Below are 23,499 nucleotides of genomic sequence, written 5' to 3'. Positions count from 1 at the left end.
CAACAACCGCACATGAGGTCCCAAGACCTCGTCATGGTGTCTGAAGCAGCTAATCCTTGTTGCTTCACCCTTAAAGTTTCGTGAGGAGGTGTTCGAGTGGTCAACATACTCCCTGTCCACACCTTTAGAGATTCTCCTCGATAGCGGTTGCTTTTCAATATGTTTGATTTTCGAAATCATGTTCCAAGTTCCCTCCAGATGCGAATCCAACGAGAATAACTCTCCAGACCAAATCAGGACTCACATGTGAAAAGAACAATGGGCCGATGTTCGACCGTCCAGGTGGCATGTTAATGACTCCACTCTAGGCATTCCCTTCTGTGAAAACGCGGCAAAGGTACACATACAGCATGTCACCGACAATAAAAGCCAATCTGCTGAAGCCTTCTGTAGATCATTTGCCTCGACACACGTCTAGTGGATGCTGCCAGATCAGATGCCAGTTGCCGTGCTGTGAAAAGGCGGTATCGTCGTGCCCGTACAGCCAAATAAAGGTATTCTCTTTCTGATGTCACGTGTGGTTGGTACTGCCCTGATCTTCGGGATATAAACTTCCGTGGCATCGAGAAACAACACAACGATCCATATTGAGCCATCAGTTTGCGACTGACCTGCTACCATTCTTCCTATGGCCCTCCACCGCAGTGTGTCTGGTAGGCGTCTTCTCTGTGCCATACTGCACAGTCTGTGACTGTGTACACGAGGACTGTGGTTGTCTGATTATCCAGTAAACACTATCCCGTTTGACAGGTGCCCTGAGATCGTCGTTAGCCAGGTTGTCCATTGACCGGAATATCATCTTTCGTGGAGAACACGATCATACGGACATCTGTTAACAGTTTGTATGATTATATCTTGAATTAGACACAGGGCGGGGAAATAGCGGTTTGTTGGTTTAATTTTGGTCTCCACTGTATGTGTATACTGAGTATGGAACCTTCCGATATACGAGAGTTCCTCCGTGGAACGATCATGTTGTTAAGTCCTGAAATTGAAAAGGTTGTCATCAGAGGCAAAAGCGTATGCGACACGCTACACCAAAATGAAATGTGCAAATTGTTCAGTGTTGTAACAGATAGGCATTCAAATGAAGTGCTCTGTTTTCTCTGTGATCCACTTAGTGATAGCAAAGGCCAGGTGCTGCAGATACCCGTGTGAACATTCACTCTAGAACCGAAGTTACAACCTGTCTTGGCACAAGATGCGGGACCACTCACTGGTGGTGAGTGGACCTCTTATAGCAAATGAAGTGTCAGTGTCGCCGGCAGATAGAAAGTAGAATTGTATGGGATGTTTCAGGCGCCCCCCACCGCTGTCGTTTTATGCAATTCGCAGTGTTATATCTGGCTTTCACAAACCACGTGTGAGTTTTCATATTCTCTCGCTCGCTACGCGCGACCTGTTAGTCCTACAGAAAAAAATGAGCAGGGCATATTTGTAGGAAATTTAATGTAGTTAAATTTTGTACTGTGATACATTTTCGATAGAGGCTGTAGTTCCAGAGGTATTCAAGAGGAACGTACAAAAGTGATCTTCAAACGCACTCCCACTCCCACTCCCACATTCAGACTCCACTGGTCACGATTTCTACCTACAGCTGCATCATACTCCGCAAGTCATCTGATGGTGCTTGGCGGAGAGTTCTTCTGGTAGCACCAACTGATCCCCCACTCCCTAGTTGTTTCACACGCGAATGGCCTGTGAGAAGAATGATTGTCGATAAGCCTGTGTATTGGCTCTAATTTCTCGAATTTTCTCATCGTTGTCATTACGCAAGGAGTATAAGAGAGTAAGTAATATGTTGTCCGACTCTTCCCGGAAAGTGCTGTATCGAAATTTCATTAGTAAACCTCTTGGTGATGCACAATGCCTCTCTCTCTCTCTCTCTCTCTCTCTCTCTCTCTCTCTCTCTCTCTCTCTCTCTCTCTCTCCTGTCGGTGCTACCTGGTAAGGGTCTCCAATTGATGAACAATACCCAAGAATCGATCGAACAGCAGCGTTGTAAGACACTTATTTCATGGACTAGTTACATTTCCTCAAGATTTTTGCTATGACTCTTAGTCTGCCATTTGCTTTCCCTACTATTTGTTTTATGTGGTCATTCCACATAAGATAGCTCTAGATAGCTACTCGTAGATATTTTACGATGGATAGTGTTTCCAACATTTTGTCATTGAAAGTGTAGTTGTACAGTAGTGGCTTTCTTTTCCTATCTATGGACAATATGTAACGTTTATATATATTCAGGCTCAGCTGCTAGAGCCTGCACCATTCATCAATCCTCTGTAGGTCATTTCACATATCTGTACTGTCTTCCGGCGCTGCTACTTTTTTATAGACTACGGCATTATCTGCGAACAGTCCTAAAGAGCTCCTGAAGTTTTCTACTAGATCATTTATACAGGGTGGTCCATTGATAGTGACCGGGCCAAATATCTCACGAAATAACTACAAAGAACGAAACTCGTCTAGCTTGAAGGGGGAAACAAAATGGCGCTATGGTTGGCCCGCTAGGTGGCGCTGCCATAGGTCAAACGGATATCAACTGCGTTTTTTAAAAAGAGGAACCCCATTTTTTTATTACAAAAAATGGTTCAAATGGCTCTGAGCACTATGGGACTTAAAATATATGGTCATCAGTCCCCTAGAACTTAGAACTACTTAAACCTAACTAACCTAAGGACATCACACAACACCCAGCCATCACGAGGCAGAGAAAATCCCTGATCCCGCCGGGAATCGAACCCGGGCGTGGGAAGCGAGAACGCTACCGCACGACCACGAGATGCCGGGCTTTTATTACATGTTCGTGTAGTACGTAAGAAATATTGATGTTTTAGTGGAACCACTTTTTTCGCTTTGTGATAGATGGCGCTCTAATAGTCACAAACGTATAAGTACGTGGTATCACGTAACATTCCGCCAGTGCGGACGGTATTTGCTTCGTGGTACATTACCCGTGTTAAAATGGACCGTTTACCAATTGCGGAAAAGGTCAATATCGTCTGGATGTATGGCTATTCTGATCAGAATGCGCAACGGGGAGGGGGGTGCTGTGTAGCTGCTCGGTATCCTGGACATCATAATAGAAGTGTCCGGACCGTTCGCCGGATAGTTACGTTATTTAAGGAAACAGGAAGTGTTCAGCCACATGTGAAACGTCAAACACGACCTGCAACAAATGATGATGCCCAAGTAGGTGTTTCAGCTGCTGTCGCGGCTAATCCGCACATCAGTAGCAGACAAATTGCGCGAGAATCGGGGCTCTCAAAAACGTCGGTGTTGAGAATGCTGCCTACATCAACATTGATTGCACTCGTACCATATTTCTGTGCACCAGGAATTGCATGGCGACAATTTTGAACGTACTGTACAGTTCTGCCACTGGGCACAAGAGCAATTACTGGACGATGACAGATTTTTTGCACGCGTTCTATTTAGCGACGAAACGCCATTCACTAACAGCGGTAACGTAAACCGTCGTAATATGCACTATTGGGCAACAGAAAATCCACGATGCTGCGACAAGTGGCGGGTTAATTTATGGTGCGGCATTATGGGAGGAAGCATAATTGGCCCCCATTTTATCGATGGCAATCTAAATGGTGCAATGTATGCTGATTTTCTACGTAATGTCCTACCGATGTTACTACAACATGTTTCACCGCATGGCAGAATGGCGATGTACTTCCAACATGAGGATGTCCGGCATCCTCGCGTGCGGTTGAAGCGGTATTGAATAGCATATTTCATGACATGTGGATTGATCGTCGAAGCACCATACCATGGCCCGCACGTTCACCGGATCTGACGTCCCCGGATTTCTTTCTGTGGGGAAAGTTGAAGAATATTTGCTATCGTTATCCACCGACAACACCTGACAACATGCGTCAGCACATTGTTAATGCATGTGCGAACATCACGGAAGGCGAACTACTCGTTGTTGAGAGGAATGTCGTTAAACGTATTGCCAAATACGCTAAGGTTGACGGACATCATTTTGAGCATTTATTGCATTAATGTGGTATTTACAGGTAATCACGCTGTAACGTCAATATCATTTCTGAGAAATGATAAGTTTACAAAGGTACATGTATCACATTGGAACAATCGGCATAAAATGTTAAAACGTACCTACGTTCTGTATTTTAATTTAAAAACCTACCTCTTACCAATTGTTCGTCTAAAATTGTTAGCCATATGTTTGTGACTATTAGAGCGCCATCTTCACAAAGCGAATATGTATTAAAATGGGGGTACCTATTTTAAAAACGCAGTTGATATCCGTTTGACCTGTGGCAGCGCCATATAGCGGGCCAACCATAGCGCCATCTGGTTTCCCCCTTCAAGCTAGACTAGTTACCTTCTTTGTAGTTTTTTCGTTTGGCGCTTATTTCGTGAGATATTTGGTCCGGTCACGATCAATGGCCCACCCTGTATACATACAAACAGTGACGTTGTCATCACACTCCCTTAGGGGACCAGGAAATTACCTTCGCATCTGTCGACATCGTTCCGTTAAGAGCGACGTGTTGAGTTCTATCTCCAAGATTGTCTCGAATCCAGTTGCAGATTTGGTCGCGTACTCCGTAGACTCATTTTTTTTCCCACTAAACGGCAGTGCGGGAACGGTGTCAGATACCTTCCTGAAGTCGAGGAACCACGGATCAACCTGAGCGCCGTTGTCTGCATCCTCATGGAGGAACAGAGCGAGCCCGGTTTCGCAAGATCTCGGTATTCTTCAGCATAAAACATGTTGCATAATTCTGCAACAGATTGATGTCAACGGTAAAATGTATGGATCTCTCGTGCGGCCCATCTGCGGGAATGACCTCAGCTTTTCTCCAGTCGCTATGTACCCTTCGTTGCTCCAGTAATGTGCGATAAACTGCAGCTAGAAGGGGAGCAACTTCTTTAGCATAATCTTTGTAGAACCTTGTAGGTATCTCATCTGGTTCTGATGCATTTCCACTACTATGCGATTGTAGTTGCCCTTCTATTCCGCAATCAGTTATCTCACTATCGCCGGCCGGAGTGGCCGAGCGGTTCTAGGCGCTAAAGTCTGGAACCGCGCGACCGCTACGGCCGCAGGTTGGAATCCTGTCTCGGGCATGGATTTGTGTGATGTCTTGAGGTTAGTTAGGTTTAAGTAGTTCTAAGTTCTAGGGGACTGATGACTTCAGAAGTTAAGTTTTATAGTACTCAGAGCCATTTGAACAATTTTATCTCACTATCTGCCAATCCGTCGTTCGTAAACCTCTTAGAGTTTTTATTCAGATCGGTTGACAAAGTTTCACTTTCAAAATCACTTAACGCTTCTCTCATTGCTCTCCTTACGCTCATTTTCGCTCCCTCAGCTTTTGTTCTTCAGCTAGGCTTTGACTTCTCTTGAATCTGAGATGTAGCTCTCATTGGTTACGGAGCAGTTTTCTAACAGTGCTATTAAATCGCAGTGGATATCTCCCATCCCTTAATACTTTACTCGAAATATACTTGTCTAACGCATATTGAACGATCTTCGTACCTTTTGTAACATTCCTTGTAAAACCCGTAGTCATAGTTGCGATCACAGCCTTATACTCACTGATACCTTCCTCGACGTTACCGAATTCAATAAGTTCATGTCTATTCCTTGCCAGGTGGTCTAAGATGTGGCCTTCTCGACTTGGTTCGCTAACTATCCGCTCAAAGTAGTTTTCGGAGAAGACATTGAGAATAATGTTACACGAAGCCTTGGCCTCTAGCACCAGTTTTGACAGCACGACTATCCCAATCTATACCTGCCGAGTTGAAGTCACCCCCTAGTACAACACCATAATCAGGAAAATCCTTAACGATATTCTGTAAGTTCTCTCTGAAGCGCTTACCGGTACAGCTCCCGACCCAGGCGGTCTATAAAAGCATTCTATTAATATTTTCGACCGAACTTTGATGCTTAATTGTACTCAGGGAAATTAACATTCGGGATCCATGATAGACTCGCTAAATACTATTGACTTCTTTACTGCAGTAAATACACCGCCACCATTTTTGAACTAACCTATCCTTACGATAAATATTCCAATCTGAACTTAAGATTTCGTTGGTATTCACTTTGGATTTCAACCAGCTTCCTGTTCCTAATACCATCTGGGTATTATAACCTTCAGTAAATTATTCTAATTCTGGGACCTTTCCTTGGATGCTTCTGTAGTTTACTGATATATTAATTTTTTCTATATCCGATTTGCGAAGACGAGCATTCTCTGAAAACATCAGGCTAATGTAACTTGTATTTTTGCAGGCAGTTCATCTCTGATCCGAAGGAGGGAGTGGGTTTCTCTAACCTATAAAACCCGCACGTGAGCGCCAGAGGTGCTCTGCTACCCTAGTAGCCGTTTCCTGCATGTAGTGCAGCAGGAGTCGGGAAATTCACATCAAGTACCGTCGCAGAGTTCTGGGTACGACATAACAAATAGGCAGTTTAGCTTGCACCCCGCGTGCGGTGCTAGTTTCCCTCGTCAAATTAGTCATCCTCCGAAAGGAACCGAAGATGGCCTCAGACCCCAAGCGACTGGCGTCATTGGTGCCGACATGTGCCTCTATGTTGCACCAGCCAGTGCGCTCCGTAGCTGCCGCTAGGGCCTCCACGTCATGTACGGCGACCCCCGGCAAACATGCCGAGTGCACACTGGCATTATTTCTGACCCTGAGTGCTGTTTCCGTGATAGGCTCCCAATGTCTAGCATACCCACCCTCTGCATTTCCGGACTGGGCAGGAGATTCGGCCGCTGGGCCAAGAAGAGAGGCATTCCATGCTAGCTTAGAAGTCTTATCAACACTAAGTAGCACCTCGTACCAGTTGCTACATCTGCGTGCTTACTCTGCTATTCACAATAAAGTGCCTGGCAGATGGTTCAGTGAACCACCTTCAAGTTGTCTTTCTACCGTTCCACTCTCTAAAGGCGCGCAGGAAAACGAGCACTTGAATTTTTACCGTGATGACCATTTCTCCCTATGTAGTTGGGTGCCAACAGAATTTTTTTCACAATTGGAAGAGAAAACTGGTGATTGAAATTTCATAATAAGATCCCTTCGGAACGAAAAAATCCTTTGTTTTAATGATTACTACCTCAATTCACGTGTCATGTCTGTGGCACTATCTCCCCAATTTCGCGATAGTACAAAACCAGGCGCTCTTCTTTAACTTTTCCGATGTCACCCGTCAGTCGCACCTGATGCGGATCCTACAGTGCACAGCAATACTCCAGAACAGGGCGGACAAGTGTGGTGTAATCAATCTGTTTAGTAGACCTGTTGCACCTTCTAAGTGTTCTGCCAATGAATAGCAGTCTTCGTTTTGCTCTACCCACAACATTATCTACACTATGTGATCAAAAGTATCCGGACACCCCCAAAAACATAGGTTTCTCATATTAGGTGCATTGTTCTGCCACCTACTGCCAGGTACTCCATATCAGCGACCTCAGTACTCATTAGACACTGTGAGAGAGCAGAATGGGGCGCTCCGCCGAACAAACTGACTTCGAACGTGGTCAGGTGATTGGGTGTCAATTGTCATACGCCTGTACGCGAGATTTCCACACACCTAAACATCCATAGGTCCACTGTTTCCGATGTGATAGTGAAGTGGAAAACGTGAAGGGACACGTACAGCACAAAAGCGTATAGGCCGAGCCGGCCGGTGTGACCGAGCGGTTCTAGGCGCTTCAGTCTGGAACCGCGTGACCGCTACGGTCGCAGGTTCGAATCCTGCCTCGGGCATGGATGTGTGTGATGTCCTTAGGTTGGTTAGGTTTAAGTAGTTCTAAGTTCTAGGGGACTGATGACCACAGATGTTAAGTCCCATAGTGCTCAGAGCCATTTGAACCATTTTGTACCTATAACTATTTGAGCTTCAGTGCTTTGGCTCTGAGCACTATGGGACTAACAGCTCAGGTTATCAGTCCCCTAGAACTTAGAACTACTTAAACCTAACTAACCACTTTCGCCTTCCGCCCAGTAACAGCCGAGCCATTTGAGCCGTACAGGCCGACCCGACCTCGTCTGTTGACTGAGAAAGACCGCCGACAGTTGAAAAGGGTCGTAACGTGTAATAGGCAGACTTCTATCCAGACCATCACACAGGAATTCCAAACTGCATCCACTGTTAGTACTATGACAGTTAGGCGAGAGGTGAGGAAACTTGGATTTCATGGTTCAGCGGCTGCTCATAAGCCATACATCACGCCCGTAAATGCCCAACGACGCCTCTCTTGGTGTAAGGAGCGTAAACATTGGACGATTGAACAGTGGAAAAACGTTGTGTTAAGTGACGAATCACGGTACACATTGTTGTGCGGCTTCCCTCGTCGGAGGTTAGAGTCCTCCCTCGGGCATGGGTGAGTGTGTGTGTGTCGTCCTTAGCGTACGTTAGTTTAAGTAGTGTGTAAGCTTAGGGACCGATGACCTCAGCAGTTTGGTCCCATAAGTCTTTACCACAAATTTCCAATTACATTGTGGCGATCGGATGGCAGGCTGTGGGTATGGCGAATGCCCGGTCAACGTCATCTGCCAGCGTGTGTTGTTTAGCGTGGCACTATCACAGCACAGGCCTACATCGATGTTTTAAGCACCTTCTTGCTTTCCACTGTTGAAGAGCAATTCGGGGATGGCGATTGCATCTCTCAACACAATCGAGCACCTGTTCATAATGCATGGCCTCTGGCGGAGTGGTTACACGACAGTAACATTCCTGTAATGGACTAGCCTGCAGAGATTCCTGACCTGAGTCCTATAAAACACCTTTGGGGTGTTTTGGAGCGCCGACTTTGTGCCAGACCTCACCGACCGACATCGCTACCTATCCTCAGTGCAGAACTCCGTGAAGAATGGCCTGTCACTCCCCAAGAAACCTTGCAGCACCTGACTGAACGTATGCCTGCGAGAGTGAAAGCTGTCATGAAGGCTGAGGGCGGGCCAACACCATACTGAATTCCAGCATGACCGATGGAGGGTGCCATGAACTTGTAGGTCATTTCCAGCCAGGTGTTCGGATAGTTTTGATCACATAGTGTATGTGGTCGTTCCAATATAGGTTATTTGTAATTGTAATCCCTAAGTATTCAGTTGAATTTGCAGCCCTCAGATTTGTGTGACTTATCGCGTAATCGAAATTTAGCGGATTTATTTTAGTACTCATGTGAATAACTTCACACTTATCTTTATTCAGGGTAATTTTCCTCTTTTCGCACCATACATATATTTAAATCATTTCGCAATTCGTTTTGGTCATCTGATGACTTTGCAAGACGGTAAATTACAGCATCATCTGAAAACAATCTGAGACGGCTACTCTGTGTCGTTAATACGCCTGTCGATCAGGAACAATAGATGGCCTGTAAAACTCTTGGGGAACGCCGGATGTTACTTCCGTTTTACTCGATGGCTTTCCATCTGTTACTACGAACTGTGACCTTTCTGACAGGAAATCATAAATCCAGTCGAACAACTGAGCAAGCAGTTTGGTTAGAAGACGCTTGTGAGGAACGGTAGCGAAAGCCTTCTGGAAATCTAAAAATGTGGAATCAATTTGACATCACCTGTCGATAGCTTGCGTTGCTTCATGAGTATAAAGCAGTAGTTGTATTTCACAAGAATGATATTTTCGGAATCCGTGCTGACTATGGTGTCAATAAATCGTTTTCTTCGGGATACTTTATAATGTTCGAACACAGTATATGTCCAAAACCCTACTGCAAATCGACGTTAGTGATTCAGCGGATTACTCCTACTTACCTCTTTTGGTATTGGTGTGACTAGAGCAATTTCCCAGTATTTAGGTACGGATCTTTCTGTGAGCGAGCGGATGTATATACGAGGGTTGGAACTTAAATAGTGGCAACTATTTATTCACAACCGGTAAAAAAGAGTTACATATTTGCATCTGTTACTGTCCTTCAAAGTAGTCACCAGCGTTGTGTAGAACCCGTTGCCAGCGATGTGGAAGGTGCAGTATACCGTTAGCAGAGCCTGTTCAGTTAATGGTGCGAATGGAGCGGTCTAAAGTTACGGTGATTCTCGTGTTCGACTGTGATGGTGTTATCCTAACGCATTAGGTTCCTCCACGGCAGGCCTTCAATGCACAGTATTACTGTTAGTTTTTGGAGTATTACCTGCGACCAGCTTTGCAGAAGAAGCGGCGACACTTTCTGCGTAACCCACTCATAATTTTGCACGCCATTGCGCGGGCGCATACAGCGCGAGCTGTGGCTGCTCTGTTCGGTCGATGGGACTGGGAAGTACTGTACAATCCACCATACTCCCCGGACTTCATTCCCTGTAACTTTAATTCCGAAGATGAGCGAACCAAATGGTTCAAACGGCTCTGAGCACTATGGGACTTAACATCTATGGTCATCAGTCCCCTAGAACTTAGAACTACTTAAACCTAACTAACCTAAGGACATCACACAACACCCAGTCATCACGAGGCAGAGAAAATCCCTGACCCCGCCGGGAATCGAACCCGGGAACCCGGGCGCGGGAAGCGAGAACGCTATCCCACGACCACGAGCTGCGGACATGAGCGAAGCACTTCGTGGCATTCGCTTCAGAACTGCTCCAGAGATTCTACAGGCAGTAGACAGCTCCATTCGCACCAACAGAACAGGCTCTGCTAACGGTGTACTACGCCTTCCACATCGCTGACTACTTTGAAGGATAGTCACAGATGCAAACATGTAACTCTTTTATATCGGTTGTGAATAAATGTGGAGCTATTGTATCAGCATACTCTGAAACGAATCTGACTGGTATACAATCTGGACCGGAAGCCTTGCCTTTGTTAGGTGATTTAAGCTGCTTTGCTACACAGAGGATATATACTTCTACGTTTCTCATCTTGGCAGTTGTTCTCGATTGGAATTCAGGAATATTTACTTCGTCTTCTTTGGTGAAGGAGTTTCGGAAGACATTGTTTAATAACTCTGCTTTAGTGGCACTGTCATCAGTGACTTCACCGTTCTTATTACGCAGTGAAGGTATTGTTTGCGTCTTGCCACTGGTGTGCTTTATGTGTGACCAGAATCTCTTTGGGTTTTTTGCCAGATTCCGAGACAGAATTTCATGTTGGAAATTATTAAAAGCATCTCGCACTGAAGTACGCGCTATATTTCGAACTTCTGCAAAACTTTGCCAATTTTGGAGATTTTGCGTTCTTTTAAATTTGGCATGTTTTTTTCGTTTCTTCTGCAACAGCGATCTGACCCGTTTTGTGTATCATGGGGGATCAGTACCATCACTTATTAATTTATGTGGTATATATATCTCTTTGAAATCGCTCCACACATTTTCTACGGGTTTCATGATCTGATCGGAAGGAGTGAAGACTGTCTCTTAAAATGGCGTTAAGAGCATTTTATCAGTTTTTTTAAATATATGTACTTTGCGTTTCTTTTTGATGGTTTAGGTGTTACGGTATTCAGCCTGGCAGCAACTGCCTTGTGGTCGCTAATTCCTGTATTCGTCAGGATACTCCCTATTTGTCCAAGATTATTTGTTCCTAAGAGGTCAAGTATACTTTCGCAACCTTTTGCGCTTCGAGTGGGCTCATAAACTAATCGTTCTAAATAATTTTCTGAGAAAGCATTCAGTACAATTTCGGATGACGTTTTATGCCTGCTGCCGGCCTTAAGAGTATAATTTTTCCAGCATATCGAGGCTAGATTGAAGTCACCACCGACTATAATTGTATGAGTGTGGCATCTATTTGAAACGTCAGTAAAATCATTACATGACCGTCGGCCGAAGAACCCGAGACGGTGGCCACGAAAGCCTTAACAATTTTGTATTGAAATGAGACTCAAGTTTTCTTTGAACTGTTCAGCAGCTATATCCTCTGAGTCAGGGGTCGGTAAAGCGATCCAATTAATAGTTTAGTCCGATTTTCACGTATAACCTCTACGCATACTATTTCGCAGGAACTATCTACTTCAATTTCATTGCAAGGTAAACTACTTCCGGCCGAGCGGTTCTAGGCGCTACAGTCTGGAACCGCGTGACCGCTACGGTCGCAGGTTCGAATCCTGCCTCGGGCATGGATGTGTGTGATGTCCTTAGTTTGGTTAGGTTTAAGTAGTTCTAAGTTCTAGGGGACTGATGACCACAGATGTTAAGCCCCATAGTGCTCAGAGCCATTTGAACCATTTTGTACCTATAACTATTTGAGCTTCAGTGCTTTGGCTCTGAGCACTATGGGACTAACAACTGAGGTCATCAGTCCCCTAGAACTTAGAACTACTTCAACCTAACTAACCACTTTCGCCTTCCGCCCAGTAACAGCCGAACCCACCACTGTCCGCAACTCACCCTCGAGTGATTACGGACCAGTCAGATGTTGGGTATCGGAAGACGCAGAGTAGTCCAGGTGACTGGGGGATTCCAACGGCACCAAAGGTGCCCCAGGTCTTGCCACCGGCACCCCGGTGTCGCGGCAGCATTATGCAATAGCAGGAAGGCTGTCGACGGTAGCCAACGAAGCTTCCAGTTCATTACGGCAGCAGACAATTCTCTTTGGTCCGCTCACAATAAGCACAGTCCCTAGCCATATCGTACTACTTAAAAATTGATGTAAGATGGAAAAATATAAAGTAGTAAAGATTGACTTAGAAAGTACTAGCAGACCCCGCAAAACAGAGGCTGGAATATCCGCAAAATATAACGAGGAGAATAAACACACACTAAAATCTGCACTGCAGAGTCCCCACTGTAACATGAGACCGCAATACCCACCTCGTAAAAAATGGTACAAATTATTCTATTGAAAATGGATGTGTCAGCAGTTACTTCTTACTATAAACTCTGCTTACCCAAAAGCTACTGCAGGAAATACACTACTGGCCATTAAAATTGCTACACCACGATGATATGCTACAGAAGTGAGATTTGACAGGAAGAACATGCTGTGACATGCAAATGATTAGCTTTCCATAGCATTCACACAAGGTTGGCGCCGGTGGCGACACCTACAACGTGCTGACATGAGAAAAGTTTCCAACCGATTTCTCAAACACAAACAGCAGTTGACCGGCATTGCTTGGTGAAACGTTGTTGTGATGCCTCGTGTAAGGAGGAGAAATGTGTACCATCACGTTTCCGACTTAGGTAAAGGTCGGATTGTAGCCTATCGCGGTTGCGGTTTATCGTATCGCGACATTGCTGCTCGCGTTGGTCGAGATCCAATGACTGTTAGCAGAATATGCAATCGGTGGGTTCAGGAGGGTAATACGGAACGCCGTGCTGGATCCCAACGGCCTCGTATCACTAACAGTCAAGATGACAGGCATCTTATCCTCATGGCTGTAACGGATCGTGCAGCCACGTCTCGATCCCTGAGTCAACAGATGGGGACGTTTGCAAGACAACAACCACCTTCACGAACAGTTCGACGACGTTTGCAGCAGCATGGACTATCTGCTCGGAGAGCATGGCTGCGGTTATCCTTGACGCTGCACCACAGGCAGGAGTGCCTGCGATGGTGTACTCAACGACGAACCTGGGTGCACGAATGGCAAAACGTCATTTTTTCGGATGTAGCCAGGTTCTCTGTATAGCATGATGATGGTCGCATCCGTCTTTGGCGACATCGCGGTGAGCGCACATTGGAAGCGTGTATTCGTCATCGCCATACTGGCGTATCACCCGGCGTGATGGTATGACGTGCCATTAGTTACACGTCTGTCACCTCTTGTTCGCATTGACGGCACTTTGAACAGTGGACGTTACAGTTCAGATGTGTTACGATCCGTGGCTCTAACCTTCATTCGATCCCTGCGAAACCCTACATTTTAGCAGGATAATGGACGACCGCATGTTGCAGGTCTTGTACGGGCCTTTCTGGATACAGAAAATGTTCGACTGCTGCCATGGCCAGCACATTCTCCAGATCTGTCACCAATTGAAAACGTCTGGTCAATGGTGGCCGAGCAACTGGCTCTTCACAATACGCCAGTCACTACTCTTGATGAACTGTGGTATGGTGTTGAAGCTGCGTGGGCAGCTGTACATGTACACGCCATCCAAGCTCTATTTGACTCAATGCCCAGGCGTATGAAGGCCGTTATTACGGCCAGAGGTTGTTCTGGGTACTGGTTTCTCAGGATCTATGTACCCAAATTGCGTGAAAATGTAATCGCATGTTAGTTCTAGTATAATATTATTGTCGAATGAATACCTGTTTATCATCTGCATTTCTTCTTGGTGTTACAATTTTAATTTGCAGTAGTGTAAATATGAAAACTGCAGTTAACTGATCTAAAATATATGTTGCGTATTAACACGAGATTTAAGCGTACACACGTGACATGGCGTTTCTGGCGGCGTAAAATGACACGGGGAAGCCGCTTCACACAAGGATTTGCACGTTGATCTTCAATAACTCAAAAACTGTGGCCTCCAGGAAAACCTATCCAGGTACAATATTTGAGTACATTAAATTTCTTACAAGCAGTCGTGCTCATTTGTTCGGTAAGGTCATAGTTTGCGCGTAACGAGCGAGAAAATATGAACACCTCATGCGTAGCTTATGAAAGTCGGCTGTAACATTGCGAGTTGCATAAAACGACCCCAAGAGTGACAGCTGAATCACCCTGCATGGTTTTAATCGTCACAACAACGAGAGAGAGAGAGAGAGAGAGAGAGAGAGAGAGAGAGAGAGAGAGAGAGAGATCAATCAATCAATCAACTGATGTTTCTGAAGGAAGGAGGTATCGATAGATCGATCAATCAAGCAACTGATGTTTCTGAAGGAAGCAGGTCACCACTGTAAGCAGATCAGTGAAACATAAAAGAAAATCGGATACTTTGTGTGTCGAAAAGGAACACTGAGGTGATGGTGAAGATAGGTAATTTAGACAGAACCAAAACTGGAACGATGAAAGCCTAGGCCGGTGACTAAGAAATTACAGGAATAGTCTTTAGGTTGGCGTAGTATAAGCAGTTCCAGTACGTTCGTTGGCGTTGTCATTTGTTGAGCAGGGGACGCTTCGGCTGCTGCGTCCTCGCGGCGAGTCATTTGTGCCAATTTGGCTGACTATGCGGTTCGTAGAGGAGGGCACTTAGTCGGCTTGCCGCTGCGCTCATTCCCCGTGCTCGTGATGCGTTTTCAGAGGGGGAAACTCCCGAACATCATACACTGCTGTACAGTGAGTTCCATACCGTCATTTCACTGCGGAGAGTTAAAATGTTTACCGAGAATCCGCGAGAGGTGACTACAGTAGATATAATTAGTATAAAGGCATTCGTGTCTTGCAGCTAACAACAAGTTTATTTGCTGGTATGTCGCATTTTTATCCAGTGTTGTTTGAAGATCGTAGGAAAATAACGCGTATGTTCACTTGCCTCGTATGACACAATATTACGTGAAAGTGAACATGCTTCTGTGTGGTTCATGAATCTTAACAGAAAGGCATCATTGTATTATAAAAACTATACTAAGGAACAGCTACTTAACACTTCAGAGCTAGTGTATTATGGAAACTATACAGCGCTTCGTCACTTAAAAACATCTGTTAGGAAATTCATCGTTTATTCTTTATACATCACACGTTGTTTATTACCTAGTGTAAGGTATTTTATCAGTACTCCCAATGCTGCTACCTCACCTTGGTTATTTCGATATGAATATGGTTTAACTTAGACTGGTGACTGACAATAAATAAAATAGTGAATCGACTGTTTCAAGATTACTTTTTGGTAATCAGTTGCTGCAGTTCCAAACACAATGTGTCTAGAATTATTTTCTTTGCAATTGATTGTCTTTGGTGTTAACCCGCGACTGATCCCACCTATGGATGTCACGCGTGAACTCCCGTTGTAGATTTTTGTAACAAAGATGACTCTTACACTTTTCAGCTTTCAAGTTCCATACAAAGCTACATTTATCACGTAACTTTTCTCTTCATCACTAGTAACACATTATAAATATATATGACTCTTAAATGAAACATGTGTATTACTTAACCTAAAAATATGTAAATATGCAGTGATTACAAACTTTATCATTAAATTTTCATCATCTCTCCTACCAGCGCTTCGATAGAATCATAGTAAGTGAGCAACTGAGGTGAACTTCATTCCCGTTTCACCAGACTGAGTCAGGTCCATCTTCCTGCGACTTTTTTTCAGATCTGGAGAGTACGTGTAAAAGACCAAGGAAAACGGATAATTCTTCAAAATCTTTCTTTGGGTATCTCGAGCACTATATGAATAAGCTGCTGCTGCCATTCTAATAGTTCTTGGTTTGGTATTGTACAATACGGTCAATTACAGGGTCTGGAAAAAATAGTTTCCATCAATCCAGAACGGCTTTCGAATTTTATACCTCTCCCTTTACACTTGGAAACTACGAGACATTATTCTGATCTGCAGTTTTTGCTGGAGGCACTTCATTCTTGAACCGTTTTATTTTCCGTAACAGTTTGACCGATGACCTCAGCAGTTTGGTCCCATAAGACCTTACCACTTGTAACAGTTTGCAGAATCGTTGTCAGACTGCTATGTTGCCGTGTCGATCTCTTCGTGCTCAGATTGTCTGTTGGTACCTGAATACTATTCCTCTATGTGAATATTCTCGTCTAGCTGTTCCTTTAGCCACAGCAATAGCAATTCTTCTGACATAACTTCTTCCTGTAAAAATTTATATATTTTCGCATCTGACAGAACATGGCATGTACTCGGTGTACGCAACTGCTTTCAATATATAAAACCCAACAAGAATACATAAATACGTCCAGGAGAAAAAAAATTAAACCAGTCCTATGTTACAATAACAAAGAAACAGACATGCAAGACGGGGTTACAGAAATACAGAAGACGTTGTGAGAAAAACTCTAGCAACGCGCACTGCTTCAAGCAAAGCCGCCTACTAGCAAGCTTTAACCGTAATTTGACCGACGAAAGACGCGTCGATTGCAGGTAGAGATACTGAAGAAATCATTGTCAGATCAACACTTAAATATCCTTAAAATATGTTGAAATATGTCACGAAAATCATCAATGTTAGATTTTTTCCCTCAGTTTAGAGCGATCGGGAATTAAAGTCGAGTTGAAATAGCAGTCAGAGATTTCTGAATAGCATTTTTCAGCGCACTAATCCCAAGTGACCCATCCATCTCCTTGCCAAGATACACACAGGTCCTATATTCAGTTTAAATCGAGGCTTTAAACTGGCTAGATCAGAATAGAAATTCCTTTTTGCCGAACCCACTACATAAATCTGAGTCAACTCCGTTTCCACCATGTTTATTCAAGTATCGGAAGTTATTCTGGTCTACACCCATGCCAGGTTTGATTTATCTTGCGCACAGATTTCCGACCAACTTCAAACACCTGCTCAGCCATACTTTATTATCATTCGGACTAGCGGAGATCTTGTCAGTAACGCCGAAATTCAAAATAAACGTCTTCTCATCACCGAATGTCACATTACGTGGATATCCATGAGGTGTGTTCAACGGAATCAATTATGGTCATCATTGAGGGTTGGTTTAGGTTTTCGTCTTTAGCCAGATTTTTTTGGACGTCTGTTGGTAACCAGTATGTTCAAATTTACCACAGTCTGAGATGAACACACGCTTTGCCCCTGTGCTTAGCGACGGATTATCGTTTTGGTTACAGGTGCTGCCTTTTTGTTTCCCACTAGTGTTGTGAGGCTAGGTGGCTTAAATATCTGCTTAGTAAGCTAAAGACCTCAGGATGAAACATACACTCCGTCTTCAGGCCACAAGTGGCCCATCGGGACCATCCGACCGCCGTGTCATCCTCAGGTGAGGATGCGGATAGGAGGGGCGTGTGGTCAGCACACCGCTCTCCCGGTCGTTACGATGGTTTTCTTTGACCGGAGCCGCTACTATTCGGTCGAGTAGCTCCTCAATTGGCATCACGAGGCTGAGTGCACCCCAAAAAATGGCAACAGCACATGGCGGCCTGGATGGGTGACCCATCCAAGTACCGGCCACGCCCGACAGCGCTTAACTTCGGTGATCTCACGGGAACCGGTGTATCCACTGCGGCAAGGTCGTTGCCTTCAGAATGAAAGGTCGGTATCATTCACGAGCTTCAACGTATACGTCGACGATTGTCAAATACAGTTCTGGTAAAACGGTGTGGTTTGTACCCTTCAGTTTCGTAAGTTGAGAGAAAGTGAAGAGCAATCCTGGTTCAAAAATGACGGAGTCTAGAAATGTGATTCCATATGTGTTGTGGGATAAATTTATCAGTTATTACTAAGACCTATGATTTGTTGCTTGTACAGTGAAATAAGTGGAATTATTATTATGTACGTAGCTCCTTGTATGGATGGCAGCTATCACTGAAGCAGCCTGTTTTGGGTTATTTCTTTTTTTCCCCTCTTTCCAGCGCTACCTTAATCTGACTGTTAAAACCCTTCAAAATAATCAGTTTTTGAATTAACTAATTTTAGGTTTTTATTCGTATTCTTTTCTGTAATAAAAGCAGAAACCGAACACAGATTGAAAAGTTTTGACTTTCTCTGTCTCGAGATACATAAATAAAAATATTTATTCTAATTTTTTGAAATTCTGCTCAAAAATCATGCTGTAACCGAGGATCGTACCATCATTTGGGCATTACGGATAGTCGGTACTAAGGGGTGAAAACAGGTTGAAGAATTCTATTTTTTATGTTAATTTGTACCCTGTCAAGAGCTACAAGCAGATAAAGGCATTTTATGTTGACATTGGCAGCAGGTCATGTACTTTCTATTTGTTGTGCCATTTTTAATCTTTCAAAGCAAATAGAGCCTTGTACTTCGTTGATACACACTTCATAAAATACTTATAGATTAGGAATAGTGTCGTTCTGTAACATGTGTGATGTCCGACGACGCCAGTGAGATACCGCCACATAAACCAGATGGGGCAAGTCTTGCACACTGAATTTACACTCCTACCATCTAATAGGCCACGCAACATGGTAAAATGTACGTTATCTCAGCAACGCTGCAAACAATTCTTATGCCGCGTGTTTGTTGCTAGCTGCTGTCTGCATTGTTATCAAAGTAGCACTGATCGCCTTTCCCATTTTCTGTTATAACGCAATATTTCAAACTAATGGAAATTTTACACATAAAAATTATTCATTTGTTTAATAAGGTTTATTTGAAAACCAAAAATGGTAGCACTGCTGCAATGGCTAAGCGATATTTAGGTTTTTTAGCCGGTTATTAGTAAAAATAAGAAACGCTTGTTATAACAGAGACCAAAAAATACCGAAAAATACCTGTTATTCGGAACTAAAGTGCCGGTATCGGTTTTAACCGGTCGTCTTTTCCCATCCCTAGTTCTTGGTAGAGGGTGATTGTACGTTCTAGCCCAGCCTACTTTCATATCTGGGCAATTACCCCCACTTCTGACCCTACCTACTTTCACATCCGTGCAATTGGTCTCCACTGTCATAAGAATTGCTACGCAGTCTAAAAGCGTAAGCGTCCAAGGGTATATGACGTCACAAGGTCTGGAGCCTAAAGTTTTCGGGTTGGAGTCCTGGCATGTGCAGTTGTCTTAATTTTCATGTCATTTCACAATTACACGAAACTCCACATCACGAGACCTTAGGTCTGCAAGCCCTCAGGTCTTCTGCCACCAGGCCCTGGGTTCGAACCCCCACATGTGCAGTTATCTTAACCTTCATGTAATTTAATCGAAATTTTGCAGGTCTCTGCGTATGTGAATTAATGAATTAATTGTCATAGACCTGCGAAATTTCTATTGAATTACATGAAAGTTAAAATAATTGCACATGACGGTGCTCGAACCCGAAATCTTTAGCCTCCAGAGCTTGTGACGACATATTCCCTTGGACGCTTACGCTATTAGATTGCGTAACACTTGTTATGACAGTGGAGGCAAATAATTGACCTAATGTGGAAGTAGGTTGGACCAGAACATACGTTCAACCCCTACTGTCCTTTACATTGTAGGATAGATAAACTTGATAAATACCCGTATGTAGGCGTACAACATGGAAGGGGTTGGTGGTTTGCAGGCAGAAAAATCTACTATTACACTGCAAATAGCGCGATGCGGACACTGACACGGTTAGTCCTAGGTACAAAGTCTGCAAGGCTGCAGTTTGTATTTACAAACATAACTGTGCAGTTGTTCAGCCCTAGTCGGGGCCCACGAGAAAGACAGGCCGTGGCGCGTAAATCACAGCACGTGACACTGGAGGCATTACGAGCGCCAGCAACTGACTCCTGCGGGGAGCGAGTGACTATTTCAGACGACTTTAATAATTCTTTACTGCGCGTTTAAATCCGTGCATGCTTTCGATAGCACGCGACAAAGTTAAGACCTTTAGTCGGTAGCATTTGAGTTACATATTGATTTCCCGTGGGTCCTGTGCGGAGCCGACCGTTCACGAAGTGTGGCGGACAAGCCGACTAGTGTTGTCGTCACAAGTTCATTGCGAGTCTCTTATTTCTCGTGGGGCCCCGGCCCTAGTAAAGTGACATCATACCCAGTTACGGAAGTAGCAGACATGATTTTCATGTACGGACGAACATCTGGAAACTGTAGAGGGGCTGACTGGTTGTCTAGCCAAACACTCTAGCGGAGCTTGAGGCCCGACAATACCACAATATAACCACCAAGGGGAACATTGAAATGTATGGACTTCGGACTTGGAAGAAACAGTGCTTGCTCACGTGTATGACGAGTCAGTCAGCATTCACAAGGGGAAAGGGACCGCGCCTAATCGTCGTCACCTATTTCATTCAAATTTATGCGATCTGAGGGGTTGGCGAGAAATGAAAGTGACATGTGGGAGTTCCAGATGACCAAGGGTTTAGAAAACATAGTATTCATGTCCATCGTAAAAACAGGGGAGCAATAATTTTCTCGGCATCTTGTTCACGTTATAAACACCTCATTTTTACAGTTACGTAGTTGTTTTAAATTTTCTGTACAAAAACAGACTTCGGTTACATTCATAAAAGGTTCTCTCTCATCACATAGTTTGGCTGCAAACCATGCGTAACGCCTTAGTATAGCTGGTGATGTGCAGTGGAATGCATTTTGCTGCAGACTCCTCGGGATGTGATTTCTTTTTCTCTGCCGATGGTGTAAGACCTGTTTTGAAGCTTTTTGTCAAATTCTTTACCTGACTTTAGATACACATTGCACAGTTGCACCAGTGGAATGTATTTGGGGGGGGGGGGATGATCGTGTCAATACTTAACGATGACAATCTTCCTGAGAAAACTCGTCGTATAACTACGGATTTTTTTATCCCCTCAAGACTCAGTTAACAGAAGAAATGCGTCCTCCTGCACCTAGGGCTTCATCACATCAGTAAAAAAGTGTTTTTTTTAAGGCTGTTATAAGTTTCACACATTTTTATGCAATAATGATGTCATTCCTATGTTTTGCCGGGTACTCATTCGCCGTTTTTTTTTTAATCATCGGTCCACATGAGCCAGTGCTCTCTTGTAGGCATACTTAGACTGTTGGCAATAATTTTCCATAATCTGTCGTTCCACGAGTACTACTATTGTCCTTTGCTGGTCCAGCTTTCGATCATAAGTCGATTGTCACTTGCAACCTGGAGCGAGAACATTCGAATGTAAATATTTTATTATCGACAGTGTTAAATCCGTGTCCACGAGCGGCGTACGCCGGCCCCACATAATGCCACCCCAAAGCAGCAGGGAACCTCCACCTTGCTGCTCTCGCTGGACAGTGTGTCTAAGGCGTTCAGCCTGTCGGGGTTGCACCAAACACGTCTCTGACGATTGTCTGGTTGAAGGCATATGCGACACTCATTGTTGAAGAGAACATGACGCCAATCCTGAGTGGTCCATTTAGCATGTTGTCGGGCCCATCTGTACTGTACTGCGCTGCGCTGCATGGTGGCGTGGTTGCAAAGATGGATCTAGCCATGGACGTCGGGAGTGAATTTGCGCATCATGCAACCTATTGCGCACAGTTTGAGTCGTAACACGACGTCCTGTGGCTGCACAAAAAGCATTATTCAACATAATCCGTAGGCAGCGGTCATCCACTGCAGAAATAGCCCTTGGGCGGCATGAGCGAGGCATGTCATTGACAGTTTCTGTTTCTCTGTATCTCCTCCATGTCCGAACATCATCGCTTTGGTTCACTCAGAGACGCCCGGACACTTCCCTTGTTTAGAGCCCTTCCTGGCACAAAGTAACAATGCGGACGCGATCGAACCTTGGTATTGACCGTCTAGGCACGATTGTACTACGGACAACACTAGCTGTGTACTCCCTTCCTAGTGGAATGACTGGAACTGATCGGCTGTCGGAACCCCTCCGTCTAATAGGCGCTGTTCATGCATGGTTGTTTACATCTTTGGGCGGGTTTAGTGACATCTCTGAACAGTCAATGGGGCCAATACAACATCCACAGTCAATGTCTGTCTTCAGGAGTTCTGGTAACCGGGGTGATGCAAAACATTTGTTGATGTGTGTAGAATGTCCTTGGCAAAACATTTTTTGATGTGTGTAGAATGTCCTTGCAAAACAATAGAAATGGGTGACCATTATGTCAGACCCTTCCCTTGTCACAGGGGACTTCTATTTTGTGTGATCAGTGCAGTTTGCCCTAAGTGTACAAAAATGTAAGCTAACGCAGGTGAGGGGGAAAAAACAATCCTCTAACGTATATATTAGGGTATTAGCTTTGTCTTGTCTTACTGTGCCACGTCGATTAAATATCTTGGCATAACCTTGCAAAACGATGTGAAATGGAACGAGAAAGTAAGGTCGGCAGTAGGGAAGGCGAATGGTCGACTTCGATTTATTGGAAGAATTATAGGAAAGTGTAGCTCACGCGTAGAAAACTAGTGCGTTCCATTCTTGAGTACCGCTAGAATGTTTAGTACCCGCAGTAGCTCGGATTAAAAAAAGACATCTAAACAACTGAGAGGCTTGCTATTAAATATTTTACTAGTAGATTCGACCAACTCGCGAGTATTAGGGAAATTCTTCGTGAACTCAAGTTGGAATTCCTGGAGGGAAGGCGACATGTTCTTTTCGCGAAACACTGTTGAGAAAATTTAGAGGACCGGCATTTTATGGCTTACTGCAGAAATATTGTACCGTGGTCAAGGCACATTTCTCGTAAGGTCAGCGAAGACGAGATAAGGGAAACAGGTCTCGTACGGAGACATGTAGACAGTTTCTTTTGGCTCTGAGCACTATGGGACTTAACATCGTACGTCATCAGTCCTCTAGAACTTAGAACTACGTAAACCTAACAAACCTAAGGACATCACACACATCCATGCCCGAGGCAGGATTTGAACCTGCGACCGTAGCAGTCTCGCGGTTCCGGACTGAAGCGCCTAGAACCGCACGGCCACCACGACCGTCACAGGTTTTTTTTTTTTTCCCCAGCTCCATTTCCGAGCGCAGCAGGAAAGGGAATGACTAGCACTGATACAAGGTATCCTCTGCTGTGTGCCGTATGTTGGCTT

The 23,499-nt window shown here is 44.4% G+C and overlaps 1 protein-coding gene and 1 pseudogene across 2 annotated transcripts in view; one reads left to right on the top strand and one right to left on the bottom strand.

Annotated features, from left to right (window-relative positions):
- Window positions 1-23,499, top strand: part of LOC126297828 (bone morphogenetic protein receptor type-2) — a 367,974-nt gene that overhangs the window by 161,547 nt on the left and 182,928 nt on the right. The gene's annotated exons all lie outside the window — the stretch shown is intronic.
- LOC126299943 (5S ribosomal RNA) lies at window positions 17,945-18,063 on the bottom strand (annotated as a pseudogene).

Source organism: Schistocerca gregaria, chromosome X (assembly GCF_023897955.1).
Source record: "Schistocerca gregaria isolate iqSchGreg1 chromosome X, iqSchGreg1.2, whole genome shotgun sequence".
Lineage (NCBI taxonomy): Eukaryota > Metazoa > Arthropoda > Insecta > Orthoptera > Acrididae > Schistocerca > Schistocerca gregaria.
This window is presented reverse-complemented; position numbering and strand designations above follow the sequence as displayed.